Source organism: Apodemus sylvaticus, chromosome 1 (genome assembly GCF_947179515.1).
Source record: "Apodemus sylvaticus chromosome 1, mApoSyl1.1, whole genome shotgun sequence".
In the NCBI taxonomy this organism is placed as follows: Eukaryota; Metazoa; Chordata; class Mammalia; order Rodentia; family Muridae; genus Apodemus; species Apodemus sylvaticus.
In genome coordinates, this window is record NC_067472.1 from 180525287 (window position 1) to 180539100 (window position 13814).

A 13814-nucleotide genomic window follows, 5' to 3' on the forward strand; every position below is an offset into this window, starting at 1 on the left:
TCTGGGATCCAAAAAGGTTCCAAGTGATCCTGAGGGTAAACATAGATCCTCTCGCCCATGCCAATACTGGATCTGGACCATGCCAAGTGCCTCTAAGCACATACTTCCACTTAAGGAAACCTTTCGATGATCTGCCTTTGTGACAATGACGATCTGCCGCGCTTAGACCCTCAGAATCTAAAATTCAAAAATTAAGAGTAAATAAAGCAAGAGCTATTCTCTCCTTAGGCATACAGCCAAGGCCTATTCCCCCCTTTTGGTTTTCAAGCATCTTCTTAAGGGTGCGATGGGCATGTTCCACAATGCCCTGACCCTGGGGATTGTAAGACAACCAATAAAGTAACTGTACTTCCATTTGGCTACAAAAGGAGGCAAATAAGCAGGCCCATTATCTGTTTTCAATTGTTGAGGCTTACCCCAGGCCGCCCACGCATACAAGCAATGACCGATGACATTTTTTGCTTTCTCTCCACTGAGAGGAGAAGCATAAATGATACCTGAGCAAGTATCCACAGACACATGAACATACTTCAAGTTACCAAATTCTGGGAGATGTGTAACATCCATTTGCCAAACTTGTAAGGGTCGTAGACCTCGAGGATTCACACCCAAAGAGGGCGGATGTAAATGAATTATGCATTGAGGACATTTTAAAGCCACCTCCCGAGCATCAGATCTAGAGATTTGAAACTTACTCTGTAATATCTTAGCATTAACATAAAATTTCTGATGAAAGGCACAACCGCATTCAATTTTGGAACTCAAAAAAATGAACTTCATTCTTGTAAATTTATCCACAACATCATTGCGTTCACTAATAGGCCCAGGAAATCCAGAATGAGCCCTCACATGAGTAATAAAAAAGGTTTTTTTTCTTTCCCATAATAGATTTTGTAATTACACCATATATGCCTGAATAGGACTAGATATTTTAATTTTACCTACAGCTTCCAATACTCTTACTAAATTGACAACATATGATGAATCTGATATCAAATTAAAAGGAAACTGACAATTTTTAAACACGTCTAAAACGATTTGGAACTCAACAATCTGTGGAGATACTGGCTTAAATTGAAACACTTTTGCTTTTTTCGCCAATTAAATATGCTCCACATCCTGTTTTGGACCCATCAGTAAACACATTAACGGCTCCTTTAATGGGTCCTTGAGTTGTTACCTGGGGAAAAATTATGGGATGTTCTTTAAAAAAACGACATCAAAGGATGTTTAGGATAATGATTATCCCATTTGCCAGCAGAACTACATTGTAATATGGCCCAATCATCAATGGTAGCATCCAAAATCGTAATTTGCTGAGCAGTATATCGGGTGATAATTACGGCAGGGGCATATCCAAAATATTGTAAACACTGTTGAATACCTTCAGTAGCTAGAGAAGCCATTGCTCTAGGATAATACTCAACCGATTTGGCGGCTGATATTTTTGGATGAATCCACAGCAAATGCCCACCCTGCCACAGCAACCCTGTAGGCTGCCATAAAGATTGTAAAATGCATAAAGCAATATCCTTGCCTTCTTCTATACATTGCAAAAAGGCTCCAGCTAGTTCTCTCTCTACTGCTTCCAGGGCTTTTCGTGCCTCAGATGTTAAGCTTCGAGGAGAATCAAGAGCAGCTTCTCCCATTAAAATATCATATAAAGGCTTTAATACATAATTTGGAAGTTTTAAATAACACCTAATCCAATTAATATCACCCAACAAAATTTGAAATTCATGTCAGGTTTTTAAATTATTTACTCGCAATTCCACCTTTTGGGGAACTATTCATTGATCTTGTAGGTTAGCTCCCAAATAATCTATCACTTGTTTTTGCTGAGCCTTTTCCGGGGCTATAAATAATCCTCTCTCCTCTAAAGCCTTCATCAGATCTATATAAACTTTATGCAAAACTTATTCCAAACGGGCAGCAATCAAAATGTCATCCATATTAGCCAACTAGCAGGCCAATCCTTTTTTTCTATAATACCTTTATCTGTTCCAGTATCTAACAGACCCAAAATTTTCTTTCCATCTATGATTAGCTCCAACAAGTGTCGCTTATCAAGATCCAGGAACAGGAAGGTTAAAACACTCCCTGTAGAGCCAAACCCCTTATTTCCTCTGATTTTATTTTTTCATTTTGAACTCAGCAGCTCCTGAAGAGCCAGAAAAATTGCGTGCAATGGAGAAGGGCCCATATTTATTTTCTCTTTTGCTTAGATCGCACTTCAGCAATTCGTTATCGCTGCACACAGGAGTCTCTATAGCCTCTTGTACTGAGGACTTTTCCCTTTGTCCCTTCTATGACCATAGTCCATGCTGACACATGAAAGTCAGTCTGTGCTTATCAATTGACAAAGCATAAAAACTCCCACACAGAGCTGTGTTTCCATGGCAACTCTCAACCCAATCAGGATGATCATCAAGATGAACCATCACACACTGCAAGCAGGGTGAGCTTGGACTGAAGGGCTTCCTCTCTCCAGAAGCATGGACTACAACACCCAGCTGACATCTTATTTGTGCTGAAATTGTCTTCCTTAGGGTAAGTAGGTTGTTCTGAACGTGAGATAGTCTATACACACAGAGCACTGACTGTGGCCTGTGGAGCACTGTAGTTTACAGCCAGGCAGTCCACACTAGCCCGTGGGGTTGTGGACAACTGAGAGCTCATGTAGAGCGGTGAGTCCCTCACTCTACCACTCACTGCTCTCACCACATGGACTCTACTGATCAAACCTCTTAGAGACATGGTTCCTGACAGAGCTGAGAGGGGACAGGGTGAGCAGGACAACAGGGTTGACTTACTTTGGAGTGAAGCAGAATTGGTGATATAAAACCATCATCAGCCCCCAAGGATACCCACATGGCCAAAGAGCTGGGGACTATCATGGCTGAGAGAAACCAAGAGTAAGATGTCACCTCCATGTCCTCAGGGATCCAGTTCAAAGGCCTCAGCAGCTAAAGATGTTCAAGGGGCCTTACAAGAACCCAGACATGCATCCTTCTGCTTAAGCCTTGACCTCAGGCACATCCAGTGTTTTGGAGTGCTGACTACCTACAGAGACAGAATCCCTCCTTGACCCCTGTGCCTTCCTGTCTGAACTTGGAGAGGCCATGCTTGGAACCAGAAGAGGTGAGGATGTGACTAGGAAGGAGAGTTGTCAAGTAGGACAGGCCTTGGGGCATTTGGCTCAGCACTCGAGCTGAGCTCCTTAAAAAGGTTAGCTCTAACCTCTCTTTGGCAAAGAATGAACAACTTCTCTCCAGAAAGGGATGACTTCAGGCCTTCTCATGGTGTTTGTTCTTCCGAGTGGGAGGGGCTCGCATACCTCTTCCTGTCAGCAAATGGAACAGGGATCCACCAGTGCTAGGTTCTTCCCAAAGGTATTTGGAGCATCTGGGGTGTAGGGTTGGGGGTGAGGTTTGCTTGGCTCGGGGCTATAATGGTTTATAAGGAAGAGTATCTGCTCTGAGTAATGCATTTAACACTCTCCACCATGAAGGGGACACTTCTGCTGGCCTTGCTGGTGATTGGAGAGCTGGGATTCAAGACAAGTGAGAGTGGGAGCCTCGCTCACCTCCATCTTAGTCCCATGTAGATCTCTATGTGGGGCCCTGAGACAGACCTAGGGGTCTTTTGGAGGAAAGGAACTGCAGAGGACGGTTGATACTTTCTGCTCTGGGTTACAACACTTGGGATGGGTGGGTCGTGGAGGTGGACTTGTGCTGGTGATGATGCTTAGTTGTACAGTTAGGCTGAGGCAAACGGAGGATTTTTCTGAAGGGTCAGCTATGTGGGCCTGTCCACTCATGTGAAGTGTGTTTCTCATGGAAACCATGTCGTATCTGTGAGACTGAAGTCTTTGGGAGGGCAGGACTGTGGGAAAAGATGGTGAAGGCATTTGTAGATGTGTCAAGAACACTTGAGCCTCTGTTTCTGCCAGCCTGTGGCCTTATAGTGATGTCTGTGTTTGCAGCAGAAGCATGCAATCTTTTCTTCAGCGCCTATTTTTCAATAATCCTTGAAAGTAAGAACATTATGAAGTCCCAACTTTCATTGTTTGATGTTTCTACTGAGGAATTGGAGGCCTTTGAGAAACTCCAGGGCTGCTACAAAGTGGGAGGAGTTCACAAAATTCATCTCAATCCTCAAATTCTGGTAAAGACCTCCCTAACCTCACTTACTCGCCCATGCAGTAAATTGTGGAAGGCTGTGTACAAATGATCAATGTGACCATTAATACATGTCAGGTGACCTGTAACTGAGGAATCAAACCCTTGATCACCATCGCACAGGTCAAATGGCATGCCAGGTGCATATCCAGCTTGTTCCATGCAGGTTCCTGCAATTCACTCCCACATGCTAGATAGACATGGGGTTCTTACCTATAGTAGGAACAGGGGAGTCTTTATTCTAGCCTCTGCAGAGGTACAGTAATCACAGGTCTGTGCTAAGATACCAGAAACTTCTGTCTACTTGCCAGGGTCCTCTTTGGAACCTCCCTTGACTCTACTCCCCTGCCTCAGATGGAGGCGCCTTCCATTGGCATCATCTGAGGTATAGTCAGAACCTTCCCCAAAGGCTTAAATGCCACCCCCATGCCCAGGACTTGCCTGCTGCTGCATACCATAGCTGAGATGCCTCCTTTGCTTCTTGTTTCAAGCAAAATGAAATTGCAAAGACATATATTTTGAACAAGGCAGCTCTCATCCTGTTCCCCAAAGTACTTTTAGTTGAGTGTCAGGTCCTGCAAAATCACAGTGCTATCCAAAAACGAATTTCTTCTAACAAGCCCACCTGGGGGATGGATTTTTAACATGGCCATATACCCAATGTGCCTGGGGAGATGTGCTCAGGTACTGGAGACATCACCAAACTCATACTCAGCTATCCTGTCTCTCTATATACCTAGCCCCCATCCTGCCTTCTGGAACCTTCTCCCCTTTTTCCCTGCCTGGCTGTGGAGACGTTCCAGTTTCCTCCTGAAGGCTGTGGGTGGGCTCCAGTTCCTGTGAGACAGACTCTGTTGCTGGAGTCTTGAATCACTGCAGAAGATTTTCTTTCTTGCGGATGAAGAGTGATCTCATCCTGGGTGGTTGGGGAGCCCTACTGAGGTCCTGCACCTTGACTGTAGCCACCTCTGTTCCTGTCTGTCCCTTTGTTTTCCAGAAATACATGGTCCTCAGCCCAGAATGCCTGAAATACTATGGAAATGATAGCGTCTCGAAAATTGTAGATCAGCTCACCAAGTTTAAGGCCCTTACAGTCTATTGGGCTTGGGCAACCCATCTTTGCACCATGTCTGATCCGAGTGCCGTCTTGCTGTCCTGTCCTTTTTCCTGAAGTTGCATTCCTGACACCTTTGCCCTCATCCTTCAGTCTCTTCAGCTGATTTTAATAAATGCCTGCAGCTCTGTTCTGTGCCCCATGTCTGTGTGCTGAACGGGAATCCTGTGAGGTCTTCAGAAGATCTGGGAGACAGTGAGAGTAATGAATTGCGTGGTCACTCAGAGCAGAGTGGCAGCCCCTGATTAGCCAAGTGATCCTGGGAGAGCCATTGTAACCTTCTTTTTATGATGCTATGTGTGAAACCATAACTCAAAATGTGAGCCCCAACTCGATATTTTTAGACTTCTAGCAGCTAGTCTAATACATAGAAACTTTCTCTTTTGCCCTACTGCCCCCAGCTTTGACTTCGAGATTACCCTAGAAGATAGACCCTGGACCTAGCCTGCCAGTGTCTTTACACAGCTGAGAGCTTTTGCTAAATCATCAACCACATAATGGCCCAAGAATGTTGCCTGTTTGCCCTAGCCCCACCAAGTCCCTGACACATTTAGAGCTCTGTTAAATTTATTGCATCCCTGACGCATTTAGTGCTCTGTTACATGTATAGCATCCCTGACGCATTTAGTGCTCTCTTAAATGTATAGCATCCCTGACGCATTTAGTGCTCTGTTAAGTGTTTAGCCATACAATATCCTAAAAGTGTAAATGTTGGCTCTAGATAACCTATTATCACCCCCGGAGGTTAGCTGGCTTCTCCATTCTTTTTGGGTTGCTGGGGGTTTTGAATCATTGGCAGGATGTCTAATGCATTGTCAAACCTTCCTGTTTCTTTGTGTTTTTTTTCCTTTAAAAAAACCCCGACCACCTCAGCTCATGGTCGAACTCTTCTGACCTTGCATGGGTTATGAGGTTCGGTCCTAGTGCTGCACTGGATTCCCCAATAAACCTCATGAATTTGCATTGAGAAGGTCTCTCCTGAATTTCTGGGTGCGTTGCTTTTTCCCGAGGCTGGGGGTCTGCTTCTTCGGGGCCTTTTATTTGGTGCATTGGCCGGGAAGTTACGACCACACCAGATTCTCAGAGACCCCTCTTGGAGGTAAGATTCCGTCGTTGTCTATGCCCTTGTCTGTCCTTGTCTGGTGGCTAGAATACCTGAAACTTTGGTTTACAGTCATCTGTGCTCATTTTCATCAGCGAACTCCATGTTGGGATGGATAGGAGTTTTATCGGTCAGATGTGTCAGAGGATAACCAACTATAGCCTCGGGAGTTGTCCTGGGAGGTCTGTGGTAATGCTGAGGACACTCGGAAATCTCCCATCTGTGTGCCAACTTGGACACTCCTGTGGAGGAAAGATTTCGCGTCCTCTTGGCAGTCTGTTGAAAGTCCCGCAGGCTGCGGACGCTGGCTGCGGTTTTTCTTTGTGTTCTGTTTGTTTTTTCTGTGTGTTCTATTTGGTTTTTCTATGTGCTCTGTTTGTGTTCTGTGTGACTTGGACGATGGGACAGACTGTCAGCACCCCTCTTGGTCAGACTCTCGACAACTGCACAGTCGAATTAGAAACAGGGCATACAATCTGTCTGTAGAAGTTAAGAAGAAAGTATGGAGAATGTTTTGTTCTTCACAATGGCCGATGTATAACGTCGATTGGCCACCAGAGGGCACACTTGACCTGACTGTAATTTCTGCCATCAAGAACATAGTGTTGTAGGAAGGACCAGGGTCTTACCCTGGCCAGGGTGGTCTGGGTAGACCTAGTGCAGGATCCTCCATCCTGGTTAAGGCCTTGGACTCAGAAAAACAAGCCAGGCTCCTGAGTCTTGGCACTTCATAACATGGAACAGAGAGTGGAAACAAAAATGGCGGAGCCCAACCCACCAAACAAAACTTATCTGTCAGCTCCTCATCAGATCTATCCCAAGATCGAGGGGCCTCCAGAATGGCTTGAATTTTCACCCCCTCCCCATGCCTCCTCAGAGTCCTCAACAGGGTACAGCTGAAGGGGTGGCAGAGGGACCAGCCACCTGGGGGTGGTGCAGCCCCAGCAGAGAGATCAGCCACTACAGAGGGCCTAGCACTGCAGGGGCTACAGCTACTGCCAAGGGGCCAGCGGTTGGGACCTGAATTTGATGTGTTCAGAGCCCCGAAGGACCAGACTCCACTACAGTCTTGCCTCTGCGTGCATACAGTGGCCAACTCCAATATTGGCCTTTCTCCTAGGCCGATTTATATAATTGGAAAGCAAATCATGATTCTTTTTCAGAAAATCCCTCTAGCCTTACAGGTCTGGTGGAATCCCTCATGTTCTCACACCAATCAACCTGGGATGACTGCCAACAGCTTTTACAGGTTCTCTTCACCACTGAAAAAAGAGAAAGAATACATTTGGAGGCACGAAAAAATGTGCCTGGAACCAATGGCCAACCAACTCAGCTCCAGAATGTGATAGATGAGAGCTTCCCTCTGAATCGTTCTGAGTGGGATTTCAATACAGCGGCAGGTAAGGAGCAACTGATGGTCTACCACCAGGCTCTGGTTGCAGGTTTACATGAGGGGGGGGGGTGTGTGCAGGCCGATGCCCCGCCAATCTGGCTATGGAAAGGGAAGTTCTTCAGGGGGAAAAGGAGCCTCCCTCTGTGTTTTTAGAACGCTGTATAGAGGCTTATAGGTGTTATACTCCTTTTGACCCTACTTCCGAGGGTCAGCAGGCAGCAGTAGCCATGACTTTTATTGGACAGTCTGCCTCTGATATCAAAAAGAAGTTGCAACATCTAGAAGGCCTGCAAACCTTGTCCTTACAGGACATAGTTAAAGAGGCAGAAAAAGTATATCATAAGAGAGAGAGTGAGGAGGAGAGGAGAGAGAGGGAAAAGAAGGAAGCTGAAGAAAGATAGGACAGGTGGGACCATACACAAGAAAGAAATTTGACTAAGATTCTGGCCACAGTTGTAGGCGACAGGGAAGCTAACAGAGAAAAGGAGAAACTAGACAGTCAGGGTACCTGGGCAGCTCATGGTCAACAAGACCCTTGAACCCTGGAAGATTCCCACGTCAACCTTTAAATAAAAACCAATGTGCTTATTGTAGAGAGCATGGACATTGGACAAGGGACTGCCCAAAGAAGAAACATAAGGCCCTCAGGGTTCTCACCATGGAAGAAGGTAAATAGGGGAGACAGGACTCGGATCCCCTCCCTGAGCCTAGGGTAACCCTAAAAGTGGAGGGGACCCTTATGGACCTTCTAGTTGACACCGGTACAGAATTTTCTGTCTTAAAGAAGCCTCTAGGACAATTAAATGATAAAACGACTATAGTAATTGGGGCCATGGGTCAAAAACCATATTCATGGACTACCGACAGGAAGGTGTACCCAGGAAAGTGACAAGTAACCCACTCTTTCCTTGCCATCCCAGAATGTCCCATGCCACTACGAGGGAGAGATTTACTAACTAAACTAAAGGCTCAAATAAGTTTCTCCTCGGAAGGAGCAACAGTCGATTGGCAGACTCCCACGTCTATGGCCCTGGCCATAAAGCTAGAAGAAGAATATAGATTACATGAGGCCCAAGGGACTGAGACACTAGAGGAAACCTGGCTGAAAAAGTTCCCTAAAGCATGGGCAGAGACGAGAGGTGTGGGGGAAGTGAAACGAGTACCCCCATCATCATTAACTTAAAGACTGATGCAGTTCCTATTGGGGTGCGGCAGTATACTATGAGTAAAGAGGCTTGGGAGGGCCTCTCATTTGAGTTGGGGTACCAAGCTTCAGAGGCTGCTACAACTAGGTATCCTAATATCCTGCCAATCTCCCTGGAAGACTCCACTACTGCCCGTCAAGCAGCCTGGTACCAACAGTTACCGGCCAGTGCAAGATCTTAAAGAAGTTAATAAGAGGGTTCAGGACATCCATCCTACTGTCCCTAACCCTTACAACTTGCTCAGCTCTCTTCCTCCTGACAGAAAATAGTATACTGTTCTTGACCTAAAAGATGCATTTTTCTGCCTGAAGCTGCACCCCACGAGCCAGCCGACTTTGGCTTTCGAATGGAGAGACCCAGAATTGGGACAGGTTGGACAATTAACTGGGACACGACTGCCTCAAGGGTTCAAGAACTCCCCAACTCTCTTCGAAGAACCCCTCCATCTAGATTTGGCTCTGTTTAGGTCAGAGAACCCCCAAATAACTTTGGTGCAGAACGTTGACAATTTGATTTTAGCTGCTGATAATGAACAGGAGTGCACTCGGGGAACTGAGAAACTGCTGACTGAGTTGGGTGAGTGGGGTACCAAGCTTCAGATAAAAAACACCCAGATATGCTGAACAGCAGTCACTTACTTGGGATACACTCTTAAGGAGGGGAAGCAATGTTTGACAGAAGCTAGGAAGAGAACTGTGACCCAGATCCCCACTCCTACTACCCCAAAGCCAGCGAGAGAATTCCTGGGCACTGCAGGTTTCTGTAGATTATGGATACCGGGATTTGCCATCTTAGCAGCACCCCTTTACCCTGTCATCAAAGAAACCGGGGTTTTTTCATGAACTCCTAAGCACCAAAAGCTTTCGAAGAAATAAAAAAGGCTTTACTCAGTGCACCAGTCTTGACCTTGCCTAACTTAACTAAGCCTTTCACCCTCTATGTGGATGAGAGAGCAGGAATAGCTGAAGGGGTCTTGACCCAGGCTTTGGGGCCATGGAAACGACCTGTAGCCTACCTATCAAAGAAGCTAGATCCTGTAGCCAGTGGATGGCCATCTTGCCTGAAAGCCATCGCTGCAACAACCCTACTTCTCAAGGATGCTGAAAAACTGACCTTAGGACACCAGGTGACTGCAGCCCTCTGACAGGTGGATGATGAGTGCCCGCATGACTCACTATCAAAGCCTGTTCTTAACTGAGCGAGTGATTTTGCCCCACCGACTATCCTCAACCCCGCTACCTTAGTACCTGAGGCAGACGACTCCCTGCCTGTACACCAATGTATGGACATCCTGGCAGAAGAAACCAGAATGTAGAAGGACCTCACAGACCAATCCTGGCCAGGGTCCCTTAATTGGTATACAGATGGCAGCAGCTTCGTGGTTGAAGGTAAGCGGAAAGCCGGGGCGGCAGTGGTAGATGGAAAACAGGCCATCTGGGCCAGTAGCTTGCCTGAAGGAATGTTGGCTCAGAAGGCAGAACCGATTGCACTAACCCAAGCCTTGAGACTGTCAGAAAGGAAGTCTGTCAACATCTACACAGACAGCAGGTATGCCTTCGCCACCGCACACAAACATGGGGCAATTTACAAACAGAGGGGGCTACTCATGTTGGCTGGAAAGGACATTAAAAATAAAGACGGGGCTGGAGAGATAGCTCAGTGGGTAAGAGCACTGACTGTTCTTCCAAAGGTCATGAGTTCAAATCCCAGCACCCATATGGTGGCTCACAACCAATCATAAAGAGAGATCTGATGTCTAAAGACAGCTAAGGTGTACTTGCATATAGTAAAAACAAAGAAGAAATCCTGAGTTTACTAGAGGCCATACATCTACCACAAAAAACTGGCCATTATACATTGCCCTGGCCATCAAAAGGGCCCAGATGCCATTGCCAGAGGAAATCAGATGGCTGACATGGTGGCCAAACAAGTGGCCCAAGGGACCATGATCCTTATAACCAATCAAGGGGCCAAAGAGTCCAAAAACTATTATGACATCAGGGAGACCAGTTTCAGATATACTCCTGAGGATCACCATCAGATGGAAAGATTAAAAATAGTACATAACTACACCCCCTATGGAGTAGCAGAGACAGAAGATGGGAAATCTATCTTACCCCGAAAAGAGGGACATCACTATGTCACAAATCTACATCAATTGACCCATTTGGGAGCTAAGAAATTAAAAGACCTTATACTCCACTCCGACTATCATGTCATGGGCCTCTCAGATATTGCTTAAGAGGCAGTACAAAATTGTAAAGCTTGTGATTTAACCAATGCTGCACATCATATAGGCACACCTGGTAAGTACCTGCAGGGAGATAGGCCAGGAACATACTGGGAAGTTGACTTCACAGAAGTCAAACCAGCAAAATATGGTAACAGATACTTGTTAGTTTTCATAGTTACCTTTTCAGGATGGGTGGAGACCTTCCCCATGAAAAGGGAGATGGCCAACGTGGTGGCAAAGAAGATATTAGAAGAAATTTTTCCAAGTTTCCGCATCCCTAAGGTAATTGGATCAGACAATGGCCCTGCCTTCATTGCCCAGGTAAGTCAGGGACTGGCTGCACAACTGGGGATTGATTGGAAATTACATTGTGCTTATAGACCCCAGAGTTCAGGAGAGGTAGAAAGGATGAATAGAACATGAAAAGAGACCTTGACTAAATTAGCCTTGGAGACCAGCAGACAAAGTTTGGACAGTCCTCCTTCCTTTTGCCCTGTTCCAAGTACAGAACACCCCAGGGAAATTCATACTCACACCATTTGAGCTCCACCATGGGGGACTGTCCCCTTTGACAGAAGCAGGAGGGATTTTTGACCCTGATGCTCCTTTTTCCCAACCCCTCTTAGCCCACTTAAAGGCCCTAGAACTTGTCAGAAAGGACGCCTGGGAGCAACTCAGAGGAGCCTACGAGCCAGGGACCACCGAGGTGCCCACACAAGTTCTAAGTGGCAGACTCTGTCCTGATCTGTCATCACCGAGCTAGAACCCTTGAAGCCAGGTGGAAAGGATCCTTTCTAGTACTCCTGACCGGCCCGACTGCTGTCAAGGTTGATGGTATCCTAGCCTGGATCCATGCCTCTCTTGTCAAGATCCCACTGCAGGCAGCCCAAGATGACACCTGGAACCTGGAATGGACTGATGATCCTCTTAAGCTGCGCCTCCATTGCCTACCAAACCTTGAAGAATAATAACCCTCAAGCCCCTTAAATCTGACTTGGCAAGTCCTGTCTCAATCGGGAGACATGGTCTGGTCTACCTCTAAGGCAGCACCCCCTGATACTTGGTGGCCGTCCTTATATCCTGAAATCTGTGCCCTAACAGCAGGCTTAGACTCTTGGGACATTCCAGAATGGACTCACGAGGAGGTTCCCTCAGAGACATCTCAATTAGAAAAACGCACCCTTAACCAGGGCCACTATATAGCTGATCACCCAGGATGTAAAGATGGGCCGGCCCAGAGGAAGCTGCAGCAAACTCCTTTATACGTTTGTTCTCGAGACGTTAGAACGCGGGCTGTGGCTTACAGATGTGGAGGGTTAGAACAATTCTTTTGTAAACAATGGTCTTGTGTAACTTCGGGTACCATATATTGGCATTCAGGGCCCTCATGGGATCTGATTATGGTTAATAGAAGAAATAAGGGAACAGACTCCCTTAATACCACTTTTACTGCCCAGGGTAAACAGTTTTCCTCCTGGCATAAGGGACACCTATGGGGACTCAGGTTTTATATGACAGGATGGGATAACGGGTTTACATTCCAGATTCGTCTCAAGATAGAAAGCATTCCTCCTGTCTCTATAGGACCTGATAAGGTTTTAACACAGCAAGGACTCCCCAAGGCTACCCCTAAGAAGATCTTTCCATTACTCACCCCCCTTGTGTTTACCAAATCCCCACCTACCCTGCCACATAGTTCCCCTGCTACTCCTGGCTCAACTAGTCCAGAAGAACCACTGAGAACTACCCCTTAGCCCCTACAACTGGAGATCGACTCTTTAATCTCACACAAGGTGCTTTCTTTGCTCTTAATGCTACTAGCCCTGATGCCACGACATCCTGCTGGCTTTGCTTGGCAATGGGACCCCCCTACTATGAGGGAACGGCCATATCAGGTACCCCAACCAGTACCACAGATCATAGCCTATGCCCCTGGGGAGCGAGGGGAAAGCTCACTCTTAATGAAGTTTCTGGTTTTGGGTTTTGTTAGGAAAAGTGCCCCCACCCACCAACATCTCTGCAACATCTCCATGATTCTAAACTCCTCGGAAGTAAGACAGTACCTATCACCCTATTGGTACCTGCTACCCAATAGTAACAGCTGGTGGGCATGCAGTACTGGGCTCACCTCTTGCATATCCACGTCCGTTTTCAACCAGACCAAGGATTTCTGTGTCATGATTCAGCTAGTGCTCCGTATTTATTATCATCCTGACGAAGTAGTCATAGGAGCCTATGATACAGGACCAACAAGAGTCAAGAAGGAACCTGCTTTCCTCACGTTAGCAGTCTTACTGGGAATAGGGCTAGCAGCAGGTATCAGAGGCATAGGGACAGGAGCTACCCCTTTGATTGCCAGACAGCAAGGCATTAAGTACCTGCAAGATGCCATGGATCAGGATTTGCAAGCTATACAAGATTCAATAACAAAACTACAAGAGTCTCTTACTTCCTTATCTGAGGTTGTTCTCCAGAATAGGAGGGGTTTAGACTTGTTATTCTTAAAGAAGGGTGGTTTTGTGCAGTTCTAAAAGAAGAATGTTGTTTTATGTGGACCATTCAGGGGCAGTTAAATATTCCATGAGC

At 46.3% G+C, this 13814-nt stretch overlaps 1 pseudogene; it reads left to right on the top strand.

Annotated features, from left to right (window-relative positions):
* The first annotated feature begins 286 nt into the window (after nucleotides 1–286).
* Nucleotides 287–11863, top strand: LOC127695629 (uncharacterized; annotated as a pseudogene).
* The last annotated feature ends 1951 nt before the right edge of the window (nucleotides 11864–13814 follow it).